The sequence below is a fragment of the Perognathus longimembris genome, chromosome 2 (genome assembly GCF_023159225.1).
Source record: "Perognathus longimembris pacificus isolate PPM17 chromosome 2, ASM2315922v1, whole genome shotgun sequence".
NCBI lineage: Eukaryota > Metazoa > Chordata > Mammalia > Rodentia > Heteromyidae > Perognathus > Perognathus longimembris.
In genome coordinates, this window is record NC_063162.1 from 97,778,364 (window position 1) to 97,799,258 (window position 20,895).

General features: G+C 39.0%; 1 non-coding gene across 1 annotated transcript; it reads left to right on the forward strand.

Moving 5' to 3' along the window:
* Window positions 1–20,450: 20,450 nt before the first annotated feature.
* LOC125347511 lies at window positions 20,451–20,557 on the forward strand. Its single transcript, XR_007210261.1, has one exon. It is a non-coding gene; the product is annotated as a U6 spliceosomal RNA (small nuclear RNA).
* Window positions 20,558–20,895: the final 338 nt, after the last annotated feature.

Genomic DNA, 20,895 nt, shown 5'->3' on the forward strand with positions numbered 1-20,895 from the left:
CAGGCCCCAGGACCGACAAAAAAAGGAAAAAAAAAGTTTTGATTCTTCTACTCAACAGGGCCAAGAGTTGGGCTCCTAGTCCTGAAACCACTGTTCAAGTGTTATTTTCCCCACGATTGTCTTACTACAACCCCAAACAAAATTTTCAGTACTGAGGTGGAGATACTTCAAACAACAACAATAAAAAACCCAAGGCAATGTGAGCCATTAATCTACCCTCAAGTAACGCTGGTATGCAATTATGTACAACTTCTAGATCCAATGCTTAAATCTTGATGTTTTGAGCCTATCAAATATGTTAACACCAGTTATAATATATGCAGAATTTATATACTGAGATGCTCTCTTACCCTGAAACAAAAAATTGAAAAGCCTTGAATTAGCTTTCTATTGCTGCCAAAACAAGCAACACAACTTCTTCAGCTTAAAGTAGTACAAATTTATTTTGCAGTCCTGTCACAAACTGGACGTAGGTGTGACTGTGCTAAAATCAAGGGGTTGGTAGGGTTGCATTGCTTGCTGAAGGTGTTTAGGTAGAGTTCACGTCTTTGCCTTTTCCACCTTCTAGAGGCTGCCTACATCTGGTTAGTGACCGCCTCTTTTCCATCTTCTACACTATCAGCATAAAAGGTTGAATCCTTTTCATGCTGCCCTGTCTTTGGTTCTCTGCAACAAAGAATGGATCTTTAAGGACATGGGTATAGATTGGATTCACTGTATAAACCAGAATAATTTACATCTCAAAGTCCTTAACCTTCATAATATCAGTAAATTTTCTTTGACTATGTAAGGTAACATATTCACAGATTCAAGCAATTAGGATTTGGATCTCTTCAGCTACCACACTTCTTTTTGCCAACAAATAACTTTTTATTGGAGCATGGCATAGTCATTTATGTGTACATTTCTAGGGCTGCTTTGGCTCTAAAATGGCAAGAATTGATAGCAGTGGCAGGGCCTCTAGGGCCCATAAATCTAAAATATATACTATCTGGCCCTTTATAGGAAGTATTTGCCAACCATCAGCTTCCAAACAAAAGAGAACTGTCCCTCACTTGCCCCTCTTATTTGTTTTCAACCTTTGCTTAGTTCTTGACCTAATAATACCCAAATCTAGGAGCCATTATTCTGCCTGTCACTGACTACTATGATCCTGGCTTAGGTTGTTAGACTCGTGGTAATCACCATTCTATGATCTGTTAGTGTTCCTGTTTTACTAAAACAGATATGAACTGCTCATATATGTTCTCACCAGCCATCGTTATCCAAAGACTTAAATTCTAAATCAAGCATAATCTGATTGTTTTAAAAGGCCTTTTTGGTTCAATGATAGATTTTCAGCTTTTTTTCTCAGCATTCCAACTTGAGAGCTTTGCATTACTTGTTTGGAAGCTCATGATCCATAAGGGAAAAGAGGTTTATATTTATGAAGTTTATACTCTAGTACTTCACATAATTCCCAGCATATCATTTTCCTACTTCTACTACAGTACTCCTCCCACAATATCATTTTTATAAAGCATAACCTAACTTGTAGAAGTTATCAACACCTACAAGGCAAGAGGAAGTATGGTGGTCAAAGGCTCAGGCTCTTTCTTCTCCATATCCATTTTCACTTTTCTTGCTCTGCTCCTTGCTCAGGCTGCCTCACTTTTCTAGATGATATGAACCAGGCTCTGTTTTGCTCTGCCTTTAGGTTGAGTTCGGTCAGTAGAAACATTCCTGGGAGATCAGAAAGATGAGAATTTGTTCAACCTATTTACTCTTTCTATTCCTTAGGGCCATAGGTTGATAAGGCCTGCTTTCCTGTACTTGAGACTGCAGTTTCCATGGCAACAGGTCTCCTTCCATTCCAGTAACTAGTGTTCCTCCTCTAACCTTGGAAGACTATAAGGGATATAGCTCCTAGTGTTGCTAGCCCTTGTATGTTTCAACATCCCTTCCGGACACTGTTAATCCTTGCCTGTACTTCCAAAAATTCTTCTTTCAGTGAACTATCCCAACCATCCTGTTCAAGTATACCACCTTTTCCTTGCCAGATTCTTCTATGACACACTCAAGTATGTCAATATCTTGTGATGATAGATGAGTTACCTTCCTGACATCTCAGTATTCTTATAAGTGAAATAGAGAAGATTTGCACTGCAAGAAGCTATAAAGGACTAAATAAATTATCTAATTCAAGTAGAATTTAACAGTGTTTGGCACACAGAAAAACTTAAAAGGGATTTTTGCCAGAATAAAGGAAACAAATTTTCTGAGAGCTGATAGTTCCATCTGGATACAAATATTCTACCAAATCATTTCCTAAAATGTACTTTATGCTCCAATGAGAAAGGAGTTATTTTAAGCATCTACTAAACCAAGGTCTTTGGATCAGTTGGAAGTACAGATTTTATCTGCTGAGAGATGGTCTTTCATTTATACATTGATATCTCTCCCACTTCGAATATAATACAGATTGTGCTTTCTAGTTTCCTGGATATAATATACTATATAATTATACAGTATAATTGAGGTGCCAGACTTTGAAGTCAGGCCCCACCACGTGAACCCCATTTTAGAATCGAACCCTGAGCCAATCAGATTTGTACCTGTGTGCTAATCTTGCTTGCACAGCTGATTGTTGTAACCTTGTTCTTTGCCTTTATAAGCCCTGTGTAATCACAGCTCGGGGCTTCCTCCTAATTTCTGCTGTGTCGGTGGGTAGGACGAGGCCCGAGTTGGCAGCTCGTTAAATAAAGCCTTGCCTTGCTTTTGCATTTCGGAGTGTCTGAATCTCGGTGGTGTTCTTGGGGGTGGTCTTGCGACTTGGCACAACATAATTTAAATAATATATAATTATATAGTATAATTTAAATAACATAAGCAGAGTACATTTGACAGTAGAAGAGGTCAATTTTTTTAAAATAAAAGGATATCTACTCAGACATTCTAATTGCTTCTCATTACGAAGAGTTTACACAATGTTCTTCTTAACAGGTTTAGGAATTTCATGATAGAATTTTAAGGAGAACATTGAGTCTGAAAGGGAATGGTTAATCATGCCATCAGTGAAAAAGATGAAATTGCAAAAAACTGGAGGAAGTTCTTTGAAAGAGGTAGAGAAACAGAACCGTACAAGATTCCCCTACATGTTTCTCACATATAAAGCCCTTCCACTGGATATCATAGCTTTCTCACCTCATAGAAACTCTTTCTCCGAGAAAGACAGCCAAAGTAATTTCTAACAGTACAGGGATTCTGAACAGGAAGGAAAAATCGACTTTGCTGGTCTGAAAACACATAATTCAGCTCCGAGCGGCGTCCCGCCGCCGCGCCGCGCCAGCGCCGGCTCCGGCACAGTGCCGGGCACAGCCCCCCCCCGCCCCCGCACTCCGCACAGCTAAAGTGTTAAATACTCCAGACGGCAGCCGAGCACGGAGGACCTCACATCGCAGAGACAGCGTGAGTACCCCCAAAATTTATCATCACTTGTGCCCACAGTCCAGCTTCTGGAAGGCATCCCTGTCCCCACCGCCAGAGCAAAGCGCCATCTTTGACACTGGCATAGGGTCAGACCAGACTGGAACTGAAGCGGGCCTGGGGAAAGTGAGGTCAAAAAAGCCATCTTTGAAAAGGGCAGGAGGGGCAGAATCAGTGAGAACCAGCCCAGCCCAGAAGAACGCCCCCTGCCCCCCTGCCCTGGCGGGAGGCGAGTCCGGGGCTTAGCCAGAGATGCCCCGCCCTGCCCGCCGGAACTTCTAAACTTAAAGCAAAAGCTGCGAGCAGCTACCAGGGGCACGGAAACAACAGACGGAGGAACAAACAGTTCCAGGGACAGCTAAACGGTCCCATCACAGAGGAAGCTAATTCCCAGCCCAAAACGGAGCTGTATTCCATAGCTACCTATGCCACAGAGGCCGCCTCCCTCAGGCAAGCAACGCTCAGCGGAGCAAAACAGCCCAGAGGCGCCCCACCCTGCTGTGGTCACAGCGTAGTCAAGACCAGGCATCAAAGGCAGCGGCCCCACAGCAGACAGAGGAGCCACAGTTCCTGAGACTGCTCACGTCCCCATCGACAGAGGACGCCCAAGGCCTGCCTGCAGGCTGTGGGAATCTCAGAGACCCACGATTGCACCAACAGGGGAGAAGGTCAGAACAGAACCACCCCTTGCCAACTGAAATCAAGTCAAACCAGCCAATCAGGAAAATAGACTGCAGTCCATTGCAGGGAAATCAGAGACTGGTTTCTTTTTCTTTTCAAACATTTTTTTTTTTATAAACTTTTCTTTTAAATTTTCTTTTTAATTTTTTCACACCTGAAACATCATTGGCTGGTTATTTTTTTTTTTTTTTTGGTTTGTTTGTTTTTTGTTTGTTTTCCATTTTTATTGGTTTGTTTTATCAAGTTTTTTTTGTGTTTGTTTATTTGTTTGGGTTGTTCTTTTTCTGTTATTTTCCTTTTTATCTACTTATGCTTCCTTTTTAAATAATTTTTCTCTGTTTTGTGTTTCTGTCTTCCAGTATTTTTACTTCATTTCTCTCGATGCGTCCTCTTCCTTTAAAAATTACTTTCCTATAAATAACACCTACACCCTTTTCTGCTAACTCTCCAGTGTCTGTCATTTTATCAATGTTCTTTCTACTGATTCTACTCTTCTCCACATTTCCACGTCACTGAAACTAAACCAAAATCACCCCCCCCCCAATACACTTTACTCTATTCTCTTTACTACCTCCAACTTACCCGCCTGACTTACTGCCTGGACCTCCAGGTTCCATTGACTCCTGGTTATTGGATAGAGGGTATCCCAGCTTAATACGAGTGAATCAAAGGGGTTCATAGAGAAAACCAGTCCTAAAAGAACTTAATATAAAAACAAGAATTGCATATAGGGTTGTAACAGTAAATAAGTAACTACTGAATACAGGGCCCAGGATCGGATGTTATATTGAAATTGTATTCTTTAGGAACACCAAATCTAACTTTATAGACAGGTATACAAGGTATCTGTATATAATTGTGAAATTGTAAGATTTACACAACAGTGCTTGGTAAGGGCTGCTTTGGGTCTTAAACAGTGCTCACAGGTGCTGGTAGACTGGCATTCCCAATTCAAATGGGCAGAAGAAACACAAGAAAGATGGCAAATAATGAAGTCTTATCCCCCACTCAAAACAAGCAGGAAGCAGAGCAGTCAATCAAAAACATAGAAGAAAACCCCCAAAATGCTCTACAAAGTTTACTGATAAACATGATAAATGAAAAGTTTGAATCTCTTCAGTCAATTATGTTAGAGTGTGAGGAGGCAAAGCAAAAATTAATGGAGAATTTCATGGCATCCACAAATAGAAAGATAAGTGAGCTTCAAGAGTCAAATGAAAAGATAGCTACCCAACTTAAAGATTTGAGAGACAACACTCAAAACCAAAGTAATGAAGTTAATGAAGTAAAGAAGTCCATACAGGACCTAAGAAATGACATGGAAATCATCAGGAAAGACCAGTCAGAAGGAAAAGAGATTCGAAATCAAGTAGCTAGCCTACAGTCATGACTAACTGAAGCAGAGGATCGAATCTCAGGAGCTGAAGATTCCTTAGACTCTATGGAGAAAGATCAAAAATCAATACAAATCCAGTCCAAGCAACAAAACAGATCGCTACAGGAGATTCAAGACACAATCAGGAAGCCCAATTTAAGGATAATAGGTATTGAGGAAAACTTGGAGAAAGAGGTTAATGGGATAGGCAACCTATTTAACAGAATACTAGCGGAGAACTTCCCAAACATCCAGAAGGAAAGGCCTATACAGGTACAAGAAGCATTTAGAACCCCAAATCGACCTGACCAGAATAGGACTTCCCACCGACACATTGTGATCAAAACAGCTTCAGCAGAGTGCAAGGAAAAAATACTCAAAGCTGTTAGGGCAAAGAAAACAATCACATATAAAGGAAAAGCAATCAGAATTACCCCAGACTTCTCAGCAGAGACCATGAAAGCAAGGAGAGCCTGGAATGAAGTATACCAAACTCTAAATAAAAATAACTACCAACCAAGAATTCTGTACCCCGCCAAACTCTCCTTCATAGCCGAAGGTCAAATAAAAGTCTTCCACAATAAGGAAAAACTGAAACAATATATCTCCACCAAACCAGCTTTACACAAAATCCTTAAAGATGTACTCTACAGGGAAAATAATCAAGATCCCAACACAGACAGAGAAATGAACCCTAATTAGTAAACACTAGATCAAGAAATGGGAAGACACACCTTTAAACAAGATAGTGATAATGAAAAGAACAAACGATCACCTCTCAATCCTAACTGTCAACATTAATGGACTTAATTCTCCAATCAAACGACATAGGCTCATAACTTGGATCAAAAATCAAGATCCATCTTTCTGCTGCCTCCAAGAGACACATCTATCCAGCAAAAGTAAACATCTTCTAAAAGTGAAAGGCTGGAAACAAATCTATCAAGCAAATGGCCCCCATAAGCAGGCTGGAGTTGCAATCCTAGTATCAGACAAAATTGACTTCAAATTAAAAAAGGTAAGAAGAGACAAAGAAGGTTACTACATACTAGTAAAAGGATCTCTCCAACAGGAAGAAATAACCATCCTAAATATCTACACACCAAATGCAGGAGCACCCAACTTCATCAAACAAACACTATTGGCTCTAAAAACATTCATAGACCCAAACACAATGATAGTGGGGGACTTTAACACTCCACTATCACCACTGGACAGATCAACACGCCAACAACTGAACAAAGAAACCACAGAACTAAACAATTGCATAGACCAACTAGACTTAATCGACATCTACAGAATATTCCACCCAGCAAGGACAGAATACACATTCTTTTCGGCAGCACACGGAACATTCTCCAAAATAGATCACATCTTAGGGCACAAAGAAAATCTGTACAAATTCAGAAGTATCAAAATCATTCCCTGCATTCTTTCAGACCACAATGGAATAAAATTAGAGCTCAACTCACTCAGCCACCACAGAAAATCCCACAATTCATGGAGACTAAAGAACACACTGCTGAACCATCAGTGGATCATTGAAGAAATTAAAACAGAAATTCAAATGTTTATGGACTTCAACCAAGTTGAGGACACAAAGTACCAGCTCCTTTGGGACACAGCAAAGGCAGTACTCAGAGGAAAATTTATATCTCTGAGTACATACATCAACAAACTGGAGAAACAGCAACTCAGTAATTTAAGAAAGCACCTTAATTTTCTGGAGAGAGAACAGCAAGCCAAACCCCAAGTCAATAGACGGAAGCAAATAATTAGAATCAAATCAGAATTAAATCAATTAGAGACTAAAAAAAACCATCGAAAGAATCAACAAAACAAAGAGTTGGTTCTTTGAAAAAATCAACAAGATAGACAGACCCCTGGCAAACCTGACCAAAGAACGAAGGCAGCACACTCAAATAAACAAGATAAGAGATGAAACAGGTAGCATCACCACAGAAATAACCGAAATTCAGAAAATAATAAGGGACTATTTTGCAAACCTTTATGCCAACAAATTCGAGAACTTGGAAGAAATGGATGATTTCCTAGAAAAAATTGATACCCCCAAACTCAACTATGAAGACTTAAACCTTCTAAACAGACCCATATCCAGTATTGAAATAGAAACAGCAATAAATGATCTCCCATCCAAGAAAAGCCCAGGTCCAGACGGATTCACCGCAGAATTCTACAAGGCCTTCAAAACAGAACTCACTCCAATATTTCTCAAACTCTTCAATGAAATTGAAAGAGAACGTTCACTACCAGACTCATTTTATGAAGCCAGTATAACCCTCATCCCAAAACCAGGCAGAGACTCATCACGGAAAGAGGACTACAGACCAATCTCCCTGATGAACATAGATGCAAAAATTCTCAACAAAATTCTGGCCAATCGACTTCAACAGGTCATCAAAAAAATCATACACCACGATCAAACTGGATTCATCCCAGGGATGCAAAGCTGGTTTAATATACGCAAGTCAATTAATATAATCCACCACATCAACCGGAGCAAGGTAAAGAACCACATGGTTTTATCGCTGGATGCGGAAAAAGCGTTCGATAAAATCCAGCACCCATTTATGCTAAAAGCCCTGGAAAAACTGGGATTCCAGGGAACATTCCTGAATATAATCAAGGCAGTTTATGACAAACCAACAGCAAGCATAACTCTAAATGGTGAAAAACTAAAGCCATTCCCTTTAAAATCAGGAACAAGGCAGGGATGTCCACTCTCTCCCCTGCTCTTCAACATAGTACTAGAATTCCTAGCCAGAGCAATTAGGCAAGAAGAGAATATAAAGGGGATCCAAATAGGAAAAGATGAAGTTAAACTTTCTCTCTTCGCAGATGACATGATCCTATACCTAAAGAATCCCATAGACTCTACCCCCAAGCTACTAGAGCTGATCCAAAACTTGGCAAAGTTGCAGGTTATAAAATAAACCTTCAAAAATCAACGGCCTTTCTCTATGCTAACAACCCGAAGACCGAGGCTGAAATCAGGAAAGCAACTCCTTTTGCAATAGCCCCCAAAAACATAAAATACCTAGGAATAAACTTAACCAAAGAAGTGAAAGACCTCTTTGAGGAGAACTTTAAAACCTTGAAAAACGAAATTAAGTCAGAACTAAGGAAATGGAAAAACCTCCCATGCTCCTGGATTGGGAGGATTAATATAATCAAAATGGCAATATTGCCAAAGGCTATCTACAAATTCAATGCAATACCCATTAATATCCCAACACCATTCTTTAATGAAATAGAGGAAGCAATCCAGAAATTCATATGGAACAATAAAAGACCTAGAATAGCAAAAACACTCCTAAGCAGAAAGAACAGTGCTGGAGGAATTACAATACCCAACTTCAAGCTGTATTATAAAGCTATAGTAATAAAAACAGCTTGGTATTGGCACCGGAACAGGCCTGAAGACCAATGGAACAGAATTGAAGACCCAGAATTAAACCCACAGAACTACGCCTACTTAATCTTTGATAAAGGAGCTAAAACAATAGTATGGAAGAAAGATAGCCTCTTTAACAAGTGGTGCTGGCAAAACTGGCTCAACACATGCAACAAACTAAAACTAGATCCTTATATATCACCCTGCACCAAAATAAACTCCAAATGGATTAAAGACCTTGAAATCAAAACAGGCACCCTGAAAACACTAAAGGAAGGAGTAGGAGAAACACTCGGGCTCCTTGGCACAGGACAGAACTTCCTTAACAAAGACCCTGAAAGGCTACAAATCAAAGAAAAGTTGGACAAATGGGACTGCATTAAACTGCAGAGCTTCTGCATGGCAAAGGACATAGCTCTCAAGATAAACAGAAAGCCCACAGACTGGGAGAAGATCTTTACCGGACATTCAACAGACAAAGGCCTCATCTCTAAAATATATGCAGAACTAAAAAAATTAACTTCTTCCAAAACAAAACCGCAAAGAACCAATAGCCCCCTCAACAAGTGGGCTAAAGACTTACAAAGAAACTTCTCTGATGAGGAAATGAGAATGGCCAATAGACATATGAAAAAATGCTCTACATCACTGGCCATAAAGGAAATGCAAATCAAAACAACATTGAGATTCCATCTCACCCCAGCAAGAATGTCATATATCAAGAAAACTAATAATAACAATTGTTGGAGGGGATGTGGCCAAAAGGGAACCCTACTTCATTGTTGGTGGGAATGTAAACTGGTTCAGCCACTCTGGCAAGCAGTATGGAGATTCCTCAGAAGGCTCAATATAGAACTCCCCTATGACCCAGCAGCCCCACTGTTGGGTATCTATCCAAAAGCCCACAAACAAAATCACAGTAATGCCACCAGCACAACAATGTTCATCGCAGCACAATTTGTCATAGCGAGAATCTGGAACCAACCCAGATGCCCCTCCATAGATGAATGGATCAGGAAAATGTGGTACATATACACAATGGAATTTTATGCCTCTATCAGAAAGAATGACATTGTTCCATTTGTAAGGAAATGGAAGGACTTGGAAAAAGTTATACTAAGTGAAGTGAGCCAGACCCAAAGAAACATGGACTCTATGGCCTCCCTTATTGGGAATAATTAGTACAGGTTTAGGCAAGCCATAGCAGAGGTTCACAAGGCCCAATAGCTATACCCTTAGGAACACATAAGATGATGCTAAGTGAAATGAACTCCATGTTATGGAAACAATTGATATATCACAGTTGTAACTACTTTCAACGTCCTAGGTGTATGTGTAGTTTCTATTATTGATGATGCTCTTGTATCACCTTCCTATGGTTGTACCTACACTATCTCTGTAATCTTATCTGAGTATATTGGAAACCGTGTTTACTGGTATTGGAAGTAGGAAATTGAAAGGGAATACCAAATTTGAGAGACACAGGGTAAAAAAAGAGAAATAACGACAAAAGCAATACTTGCAAAACTGTCTGGTGTAAGTGAACTGAACACTGGGGGGGGGGGAGGGAAAGGGGGGGAGGGAGGGGGGCATGAGGGACAAGGTAACAAACAGTACAAGAAATGTATCCAATGCCCAACGTATGATACTGTAACCTCTCTGTACATCAGTTTGACAATAAAAATTTGAGAAAAAAAAAGAAAAAAAAATAAATAAAGCCCTTCCACTGCAAATAAAAAAAAAAAAAAAAAAAAAAGAGGTAGAGAAACACACACACACACACACACACACACACACACACACACCCCTTCCCATGGAGTGGAGGTGAGAAAGAGATTTGGAATTGGAACTTCCAATGTCACCTTTTCAGATAACAGATGAGAAAACTATTTTAACAGCTGGTAGCATTGCTGCCTTTGGTGTAAGACTACATTTTGAAAGATTCCTTTCAGAGGAAAGATCAAGCCCTGTGTCAGGTGTGATCTATAAGATGAAAGTGATCTGAATGAGAAAGAACAGAAACATGGGCATAAGGTAAACAGAGCAAGAAAGGAATCAGAGGAAGAGGTTGAGAACACAAAAGGAAAATGAGCCATGATAGGTGGCTATACACACAAAGAATATTTTTCTTTGCCTTGCTGTGAGTTAATAATTGTGTTTCCCAAAAATTTTAATGAAGTCTGCAATTCCTTACCTGCACTATTTTCTCAAAAGGAATAAAGGTCAGTACACAGCAGAGAAAACTGAAAAGCAGAAAGAAGGCGTTGGGGATGTGATGGTTAGTTTAGATGTCACCTTGACTGGAATAAGAGATTCCCAAACAGATGGCAAAACATTCATTCTGTCTACGTCTCTGAGGGTGTTTCTGGAAGAGATTGGCATTTGAATCCAGAGACTTGAATGAGGAAGATCCACGCTCCTGCAGTATCAGCAATCACAGTTCAATTGGCTGAGGACTTGGATAGAACAACCATGCAGAGATCTAGGTTCTCAGACTTTAGATGTTGGCTAGAGTATACCATCACATCTTTAGTTTTGAGGCCTTTGGACTTGGCTAAGAAAAGTTATCCTGGTTCTCAAGGGCCTCCAAATGATGTCAGTCAATTTCCTTAAAAATTAGCCTTTCATCTGTCTATCTTCTATCTATCTATCTATCTATCTATCTATCTATCTATCTATCTATCTATCATCTATCTATCATCTCTCCATCCACCCATTCATCCACCCACCCATCCATCCATCCATCCATCCATCCATCCATCCATCCATCTCATTGGTCTTTATCTCTAGATTCTCCTGAATAAGGATCAGACAAAAAAGTGAGAATTCTGAGCAAATATAAACATAAGAACACGAGTTCTAGAAACTGTGGGACTATCAGGGGGAGTATTATACTTCTCATAGGACAGATGACAGAGACTAAAGCCAACTTTATTTTAATCTGAAAGGCAGGATAACCTCAGCTCATATCTGAATTAGCATACATCTGGGATCCAAGTGAAAAAAGTAGAAATATAAAATTAGAGCTACTGGTCTCAATCTGACAGGACCGTTGGATACTTATACCTGATATTTTCCTGACCTCATATTTTGATAGCTCAGCTCTTGTCAAATCTCTACTTAAAATAAAGTATTTAATATCAAGTCTACTAAAAAGTTACTTGACTTTTTTCCTTGATGAAAGACATCTACCTAAAGGCGGGCGCTGGTGGCTCACTCCTGTCATCCTAGCTACTCAGGAGGCTGAGATCTGAGGATCGAGGTTCAAAGCTAGCCTGGGTGAGAAAGTCCATGAGACTCTTATCTCCAATTAACCACCAGAAAACCAGAATTGGTGCTGTGGCTCAAATGGTAGAAGGCTAGCCGTGAGCTGAAGAGTTCAGGGACAGAGCTGAGGCCCAGAGTTCGATCCCCATGACTGACAAAAAAAGACACTTAGAACCAAATTCTGAGAAAATACAATTCATGGCACTAGATGTACCACCATGAGCACTTTAAGTTTTAGATAGTCTTTACTATGAGGCATTTAATGACTTCCAAATCTATTCTGACATATTAAATGACTATAAATCATTGCCTTATACCATAAGATCTACTCTTTAGGAATTAATTTAAAAAATATTACACTGTTAAAACTCACAATTTGAAAGCACAGTTTTCAACAAAATAGGCAGATCTGTCTGTTTATCATCTATTTATCTATCTATCCATCCATCTGTCCAACTATTTACATAGATATGCCATATGTATGCATATAGCCCATGTATGCATGTGTATACATGTTGTATATATTTCCTATGTTTCCTCTTATGGGAATCTACATATATTCAGATCTATGTAGCTTGCATTGATTATGATATTTTGCTAAGTTTTTCAGTTTAAAGTGATCACGAGCAGCTGGGAATGTGGCTTAGTGGTAGAGTGCTTGTCTAGCATGCATGAAGCCGTGGGTTCAATTCCTGAGAACCATATAAACAGAAAAAGCCGGAAGTGGCACTGTGGCTCAAGAGGTAGAGTGCTAGCCTTGAGCAAAATCAAGCCAGGGACAGTGCTCAGGCCCTGAGTTCAAACCCAGGAGTGGAAATAAATAAATTAATTAAATAAAGTGATTACAAGCTCCTTATTATGGGACTTTGCCTACTGCTGTGGTTATTACAACTTTTCTCCAAACCTTAGAAAAGTCATATACAACGCTGGTGTTTTGTTCAATTGCCAGTCAAAGATCACAGATGCTGTGATAACAAGTGTTGATGTTGGAAGACCTTCCAAATGTAATTCAGCTTGTTTAAAGGGCATCATAATTGAAGCATGTTTTGTTTTAGTAAAGAATCTAACTAAAGAATTTAGCAAAGTTTCCCCAGTATAATGGAGGTCCTTAACAGAGTTATTTTGTTTGATTGTTATTCATTATATTTTTTGGCCTTCTTACATGAAAATTAGCTCATTCATTTATTGATTGATCACCTTTTTTCCTTCAACAGCATGCTCAAGAGCCTTATAAATATGAAGAAAGTAAATAAGCAAGTAAATGAAATATTTATAATTTTGAAATAACTTACATGTGATAACTTATTGCCTGTGTCAACTTGAGTGGGCCATAGTGGCAGATATTTGGTCAAACCATATTCTGAAAGCTTATGTGAAGGTACATTTTAGGGCAAGTTAGCAGTTAATTTTGGAGACTTTAAATAAATGTAGATTACTTTCTACAATGTAGCAAAGCCTCATTTAATCAACTAAAGACTTTAGGAAAACAAAGACTATCCCTGAGCAAGAGACAATTCTGCCAAACTATAGCTTCTTCCCTGAGTCTCTAGCCTGTCACTCTACACTGCAGCTCTTACACCTGTCATATCTGAACCATCATGTATGTCAGTTCCTTAAAATAAATCTCTCTGTGTATATACACTTTCTGGTTCTGTTTCTCTGACCAAAACCATATACATTCTATTTTATATATTATAGTTTAGATGCAACAGCCACAATAAAAAGGTCTTGGTCAGGGAGTTGGGGAATATACATGTAAGTGGTACACCACTTGCCTGGCATGTATAAGGCCTTAGGTTTGATCCCCAGCATGGAAAACGTAGACTTTGGGGGCAAGAATTTACACTTATTGTGCAATTTTTTTCTAGATTATTCCAGAGATATTTGAATGTTGTAGATTAATTTCTTTCTTTCTTTTTTTTGGGGGGGGTGGTGGTGGTGGTGGTTGTGGCACGGGTAGTTGAACTGGGTCTTATGTTTGCTAGATATGTGCTCTACCACTTAAGTCATGCCCCCCGCCCTCCTTGCTTTAGATAGCATATTTTTTGCTGGGGTCAACCTGGACTGTGATTTGCTTCCTGGAAGTGCACCATTAGCCCAGCTTTTGGTTAAGATGGTCATTCTAACTTTCTGTCTACACTGGCCTTAAACTTTGATCATCCTAAATTCCTGCCCCTCTAATGGTTGGAAGTGAACCACTCTGCCTGGCCTATAGATTGAAGTTTAAAGAACTCCAAGGAATTCTAGTTTCTGTTCAGTTTCCTGAAGCAAAGGTTGCAACTTTAAGCACTTACAGTAAACATGATTCATGTAAGAAATATTGAATATTCCATGCAAAGCATTCTCTTAGTGGTAAGGATAAGGTGGTGAATGACTGAGACACAAAAATCTCTGCTTTTATAGAGCTTATGTTCTAGTGGATCTAAGATCTAGCTAGTATCAAATCTACACACACACACACACACACACAAACACACACGGGGTATGTGCTTACAAAGGCTATACATTTCTATTTTTTTCCAAATTTTTATTATCAAATTGATGTGCAGAGAGGTTACAGTTTCATATGTTAGGCATTGGATACATTACTTGTACTGTTTGTTACCTCGTCCCTCATACCCCCCCTCCCTCCTCCTCCCTTTCCCTTTCCCCCGTGCAGTGTTCAGTTCACTTACACCAAACAGTTTTGCAAATATTACTTTTGTAGTTGTTTTTCTTTTTTTTTAACCCTGTGTCTCTCAATTTTAAATTTCTATTTATATATAGTGGGAATTTGCCTTTCCATTTTGTTGAAAACTGTTTTTGAACAGTGAACTTTGTAGATCACCGAAGTATCTTCTAGTAGGATTCTTTCTTGCTGAGAGATGGCCAGTCTTTATTCTCTTAAGGTCTTTAATTAATTAAATGAGGCCTTGCCATGTTATTGAGGGCAATCTATTTCACTCAAAGCCCAACAATTTAACTGTTAATTTCCTCCAAAAAAAGTACTTCCACCTAAAGAACATCTAAGTAAAGGAAGTAAGAGTGAGACATGCTTTAACTTAAGCTTTGGGAGCCTCCCTTAGGCTGCTCTGAAGACTGGAGCGGGGGGGGGGGGGGGGTTGGGGCTTTACGGGTTGATGGGATAGAAAGAGAAAACATGTGCTGAGGGAGAATAATTAATTATTGCAAAGAGTCTACTAGGAACTGCTGCTGGAAAAAAGCATAGAGCTGGATATATTTCAAAGCCAACAAAATTGAAAAACAGAGAAGAGTCAAAGATGACTCTATGTTTTAAAGACATAAACCACTAGAGGAAAGGGATTCCATTTATTGAGATGGAGAAATCTGGTAAAGGAGCAAATAGGGAAACATGAGGAATCAAGAATCTAGTCTTGGATCAACATCTTAGATGTTACTTTGATATCAAAGTGGAAATGTCAAGAAGGAAGTTAAATAAATGAATGTAGATTTCCAAGGTGAGGGCTCAGAACCAAAAATAAATAAATAAAATTAAAAGTAAAGTAAAATAAAGCAAACTCATGAAACTGCCTAGAATCCTTCAAAAGTTAAATAGTGAAACTGGAGAGTAATCTAGAACTTAAGAGGAAAAATCTGAGACGAGAGACTTGGAACATCTCCAACAAAAGGAACATGAAGTCAAGAACACTGAAGAGAAAAAGGTCATGGAGGTAGAAAAATAGCCCAGAAATCAAGGTCTCAAGAAGAAATGCTTTTGAATAATAATGACAGTAATGCACAGCGGATTAAACCGCTGTGCCACTTGAGCCACACATTCCCAGCTTCTGGCAAGTTTGTCTCCATTTATTTAATAAGGCTGTGGGGAGATGTCACATGTTCCATTTTCCTTTTAAAATTATCTTTAAATAGTTGTACAAAGGAGGCATCATTTAACAAAGCAATATGTAGATAAAATGCATCTGGTAACCCCCTTCAACCACTTTATCCTCCTTTGACCCTTCCTTCCCTTACATTTCTTAATTTTGTGGAATATTCAACGAATGCTTGAGTGTCTTCTCCCCACTACTTCTTCCCTTCATTGTTTACCTCCTCCCCTTGCCCAACACTCCCCCTTTCCCCCAGCTCAAGTACTTATTCCTTTTCTTTTCTTTTACTTATTTATTGTCAAAGTGATGTACAGAAAGCTTACAGTTTCATACATTAGGCCTTGGGTACGTTTCTTGTACTGTTTGTTACTTCTTCCCTCATCCTTCCTCCCCCCTCCCCCTTTCCCTCTCCCCACAGGAGTTGTTCAGTTGGTTTACACCAAATGGTTTTGCAAGTAGTATTCCTTTTGGAGTCATTTGTCTTTTTATCCTGTGTCTCTCGATTTTGATATTCTCTTTCACTTCCCTAGTTCTAATACCAGTATATACAGCATCCAGTGTATTCAGATGAGATACAGTGATAGCACGGGTACAACCACAGAAAGGGATACAAGAGGATCATCAACAAAAGAAGCTACAGTTTCACAGGGCATGTTGAAAGTAATTACAACAGTGATATAACACTTGTTTCCATAACATGGAGTTCATTTCACTTAGCATCATCTTATGCCTTCATAGGGGCATAGCTATTAGGCTCTTGTGATCTTCTGCTGTGACTAGCCTAAACCTGTGCTAATTATTCCCTATGAGGGAGACCATAGAGTCCATGTTTCTTTGGGTCTGGCTCACTTCACTTAGTATAATTTTTTTCGAAGTCCTTCCATTTCCTTACAAATGGGGCAATGCCATTCTTTCTGATAGAGGCATAAAATTCCATTGTGTATATGTACCACATTTTCCTGATCCATTCATCTCCTGAGGGGCATCAGGGTTGGTTCCATATTTTAGCTATGACAATTTGTGCTGCAATGAACATTGTTGTGCTGGTGGCTTTAGTGTGTTCTTGTTTTGGACTTTTGGTCATCTACCCAAAAGACTACAAACAAGAACACACTTATATTCATTTTTATATCTATGTATTACCTTCAAATCTAGGGTTCTCATGACTTTCTCTGTCTAGATATAGAGAAGGATTTAGAAGCCAATCTGTGTTCTATGTGTTACAGTCGTTCTTATTGTTTCTTTGTTTAGCAAAGGGCTAAGAACATTTTCTCTACAGTTATTGTCAAGTGCTGGTGTGTGTGTGTGTGTGTGTGTGTGTGAGAGAGAGAGAGAGAGAGAGAGAGAGAGAGCAAGTGAGAGAGAGAGTTCCTGGGACTTTAACTCAAGACCTGGGTGCTGTCTCTGAGCTTCTTTTGCTCAAGGCTAGTGCTCTGCCACTTGAATCACAGTGCTACACTGGCCTTTTCTGAGTAATTAATTGAAGAAAAGAGTCTCATGGACTTGTCTGCTTGGGTTTGCTTCAAGCCACAATCCTCAGATCTCAGCCTGCTAAGTAGCTAGGGATTACAGGCATGAACCACCAGCACCTAGCTCAAGTGCTGACTTTTAAAATCCATTCTCACAGGACAAATATAGTCATTAAGGAATCACCATATGCACAGGATTCATCCAACATGAAAGAAACAATAATCCTCTGCCCTCTTGCAATTACGAGTGTAACTTTGAAACAAAGGTATTCCAATTTGATGGTTAAAATATTGTGAATTAATGAGTCATCTTTTTGTATGCTAAGAGGTGGCTTAAGGCTTATTGTCAATATACTTATTTCTTAGAAGATTATTTTTTCTTTTCTTTTGAATTTCTGTATTACTATCAGGATTTTCCCTTCTCACTGCTAGTCCCCGGAGTAGGAGGAAAATGGCGAGAAAACTTATAGAGGGAAGGGAACTAACATTCAGAACTCAATATATATCAAGCACTTTCCAGCAGTTATTTAACTTTTCAAAGAGTGTTGTGAGATAGGTCTTTGGTTTCCATTTTGCAAATTAGGAAACTAGTATAATAAAAGTAGCTCTAAACTTCTACTTGGCATCATGGGGAGTTGTTAATTAATTATAGTGCTTCAGAAATTTTTGGAGATAAAACACTACCAAATTTCACTGCAACTTGCTATCAGCCTGTCTGTGTAGAAAATCTATCCCACTGTGTCTTGGCCTGGCATCTGGGCTCTGACCGTGTCTCACTCTACAAGCCTGACTTAATCAAGGTCATCAAAAAGTATTGCCATCTTGCCAGGTGTAAGCAGCTGCTCCAGATCGGTCTTATCAGCAAATTTATTGGACTTGCTCTCATTTCCATCATCCCTCGAATAACTGGCCCACAACCAACCCCTATGGATGGACACCACTTGATAAATGTCCTCAGGATGACAAAAAGTCACTGATAGCTACTCTTTGATTGCAACTCTTCAACCACTTGACAGCACTGTGATCCAAGCTATGAATTACCAGCTTGTTGAAAAGAAATGTCATGTGAAATGGTATCAAAAGCTTTATTGAAGTCTAGATATATTATATCTATTGCTGTTCCATCTGCGGTGTGACGAAGAAAGAAATTAAATTTACTTGGCAGGTTTCTTCCTCAAACCATGTGGGTTACTACCCTTTTCAAAACAGTGCTTATTTGGTTAATTTGCTTATCAGTGGATCATTTGCATCTGGTACAACTTGAGAATTCTGCATTATCAACCAACTAGCATCTAACTACATTAAAAAAAATCTTTAAGCACCTTTGGATTGACTTTCCTTAAATTCTGTTTTAAGACTGAGGTATAGCAATATGCCATTAGAATACAGAGAAGAATGAAAACATTTCATCCATCTATTGGCCAGTGCTGTGTTTAACGTCACTGTCATTATGTATCAGTCCAATCACAATATCTTAGTGAAAAATAGTGTCATTTTTCTTAGGAGATCGGTAGGTTTGTGGGATGAGAATAACTGAGTGTATATGTGTGTGTCCATACATGTGAAAGAAGCAAAGAGGACAAAAGACACCTATACAAATGAGGGTGAATTCTTTCTTACTACTAGGCCCCATTCAGTAGATGCATGGAAGGTTTTTGTCAGGTTTTTCTGTATTTTCAATGTATAGGACCCAATATATAGAATAAAAAAGTAAATGAATTCATCTTGGATTCATAAGCCTTTGATCTCCCCAGTAGCAATTCGTCTCTCTTTTTTTCTGACATCACTCTGTATCCTTACCACCAAGTCTTGAAATACTATTCAATGTTCTTCTGTGGCTTCCATTATGAATCCCTTGCAGAACCAAAGCTGAGCTAGTGAACAAACAGACCATGCTTTGCCTGGGGCTGTTAAATTGTCCATATATCTTTCCTCCTGCCCCAATCCTTTCTCTATTTAAACTTAAAGTTCAGGTCGGTGCCCCAAAGATGGACTGAAATGCTTTCTGCCCTCTTTCTGTGCATTGGTTAATAAATTTTCCTCTGACCTTCACCAGGACCACCTTTAATTGATATATTGGGGCAAATGGTCAAACCTGACATGTTGGAACCCTCAAAGTTGGCCTCTGGCTCCATTCAGACTACAGTTATGTAATCAGAGTTAACATCTGAAGATGGAGGTCTCCTGGTATTCCTGGGCAAAGGAACAAGGTACTAAAATGTTTCTTGTTGACTCCAGATTCACCTGTTGTAGATTGCTATCTCTTAAACTGAGTTAACTTAATTTAGTGCCCTCTCCTATGGGTGTCTTGAAGTTGAGTCACTTAGGGACCAAGAGGATGAACTTTCAGGCTCTACTCATTTTCATTCTTTCTAGTGGTGTCAGTGGTATAGCTAACAGGGGAATTCTATACATTATTTTGTTTGAAGATATGGAAAGAAATGGCATGAAATAAACTAAAAACCTTAGAACAGGTACTATTAAATACAGCAGTTTAATCATTAAAAAGCCTTTCCCTGTAGGATTAAAAAGAAGCAGGAAACAACAGTCAAACATGCCTGGTTTACATTATAGTGGGGCAGTATGAAATAGAATTTGACTGCAACCTAGCAACCATCAACCATATCTCATTTACTTATGAGTTCCAAAGTTAAGGAAGTAGTTTGAACTTCCCCCTTCCTGGACTCTTGTGACCTGGTGCCTTAGTCATATGGACATTTCAAGGCAAGGTAGATGTGGCTTTGGAACCTAATAGGACACTTCTGGCTAAAATGAAATAAAATAGAAAGACAGGTTGAAAAATTGAGAGAGAAAAAAGAGATCTTTCTCAGATGAATATTGCTTAAATAAAATTTATCTCTTATTGTCTTTCAGCAAAGATGATTAACAAACCACTTAGGACTGTTACATATTATATAATATATCTTGATATTTTAAAGAAAAAGTTCCTGGTGCTCACTTCGGCAGCACATATTCTAAAATTGGAACAATACAGAGAAGATTAGCATAGTCCCTGCGCAAGGATGACACGCAAATTTGTGAAGCGTTCCATATTTTTAGGCCTCATATCTAAAATATATGCAGAACTAAAAAAATTACATTGCTCCAAAACAAAACTGCAAAGAACCAATAGCCCCCTCATCAAGTGGGCTAAAGACTTAAAAAGAGACTTCTCTGATGAGGAAATGAGAATGGCCAAGAGACATAGGAAAAAGTGCTCTACATCACTGGCCATAAAAGAAATGCAAATCAAAACAACACTGAGATTCCATCTCACCCCAGTAAGAATGTCCTATATGAAGAAAACTAACAATAACAATTGTTGGAGGTGATATGGCCAAAAGGGAACCCTACTACATTGTTGGTGGGAATGTAAACTGGTTCAGCCACTCTGGC